This window comes from Myodes glareolus, chromosome 11, assembly GCF_982192425.1.
Source record: "Myodes glareolus chromosome 11, mMyoGla1.1, whole genome shotgun sequence".
Taxonomy (NCBI): domain Eukaryota; kingdom Metazoa; phylum Chordata; class Mammalia; order Rodentia; family Cricetidae; genus Myodes; species Myodes glareolus.
In genome coordinates, this window is record NC_142036.1 from 60,899,435 (window position 1) to 60,901,526 (window position 2,092).

Below are 2,092 nucleotides of genomic sequence, written 5' to 3' on the forward strand. Positions count from 1 at the left end.
GAGCAGTGTACTCTCTTAACTGAAATTCTACTTCTCCAAATATGTCAAAAGACTTTAAAAACGGATTATTTTATACTTCATATATGCATTTTCTATTTTAAAATTGAAATTTTTGGGCTGAAAGGATGGTTATTTTTGCGGAGGACCTGAGTTTAGTTGCCAGAATCTACACTGGGTGGCGGACAACCACCTGTAATTCCAGTGTTTGGGGAATCTGACGTTCTTACCTCCATTGGCATCAGAACATACATGTACACATAGATATTCACACACACTGAGACACACAGACATAGACATACAGACACACAGACACAAAGACACACACAAAGACACATACAGACATACAGACAGACACACAGACACACATAAACACACACACAGACATACAGACAGACACACAGACACATACAGACATACACAGACACACAGACACACACAGACATACAGACAGACACACAAACACACAGATACACAAACATGCACAAAGACACACACAGACGTACAGACAGACACACAGGCATACACACACAGATGCAGACACAGACACACACAGACACACACAGATACAGACACACACAGACAGACATGCAGGCACAGACACACACAAACACACACAGACATACAGACACACACAGATACAGACACATACAGACACACACAGACAGACACACAGATATACAGACACACACAGATACAGACACAGACACATACAGACATACAGACACACACAGATACAGACACATACAGACACACACAGACAGACACACAGATATACAGACACACACAGATACAGACACAGACACATACAGACATACAGACACACACAGATACAGACACATACAGACACACACAGACAGACACACAGATATACAGACACACACAGATACAGACACAGACACATACAGACACACACAGACAGACACACAGATATACAGACACACACAGATACAGACACATACAGACACACACGCACACACAGACAGACACACAGACACACACACAGCACACACAGACAGACACACAGACACACACACACAGGGACAGACATACAGGCACAGGCACACACACAGGCACAAATTAGAATTTCTGATGAATGAACTTCAAGTTGCTCTCGATCGCAGCCATCACGATGTCTGATTATCCCCTTGTCTTCTTTATTGTTGTCGTTCATAGCTGTGTACCACATGTACAAAGGGCATGTTCTTTAGCAGGGAATTAAAACACAAACCTTGAGAAATATGTTCTTAGACTTTTTTAAACATCTGTAAAAGTTTTTATTTTACATTTATATTTGATTTATATTTATATTTTGCATTTATATTTGTTTGCTACAGCAGTCTTAACTAAAATTGTTTATCATTTAGAATGTTCAAGAAACTGATTTCTTATATTCCAGGTGCTAGCATTGCTGATAAGAAAGTCATTGTTTCCCGTGTCTTACAAATTATATATGTACAGTATGTATGATTATATCTGTATTCATTTAATATTTTTCCTGCTTTTCTGTGATCCTTTTCATCAGTGTTTTGAATTACCTGGTGATAAATCTTGGCCTGTGTATACTTTTGTATGTGTATTTATGTGTGTGTGATTGCATGTATGTGTACATGCATGTGTGTGTTTACACCATTGATACCTTAGTTTGCCTTGAAATATGAAACATGATTTGATTAGTTCCTTCCTTTCGATTTTTCCTCTTGTCCTTTTTCTGTTGTTAATCAGACAATGAATATCCTGAAATGCGGGGGGCCATCCTGTCCCGCAGGAATGAACGCCACCAAAAACGAGAATTCCTTCTCTGGTCACATCTTTATTTGGAGCATTCCCTTGAGGAAAATTGGGGGAAGGGACGATAGAGCAGGGACGAGAGAAAGCTTAGAGAGAGAGCGTTGGGCCCCGAGGCAGCTGCTTTTAAACGGCGGAGCAGCCTGAACGCTGTCCCGATTGGTCAATGCCACTCTGCTGGTCTGAGCATGTGCAGGCAAGGGTGCAGGCAGGGGTGCTCAGCCCCACGTGGCTACCTCCAAACTGCAGGACCACCTGTGTCTCCAGGTGGCTCCCAACATCTCCCCCTAATTATTGTCTTTAAGAG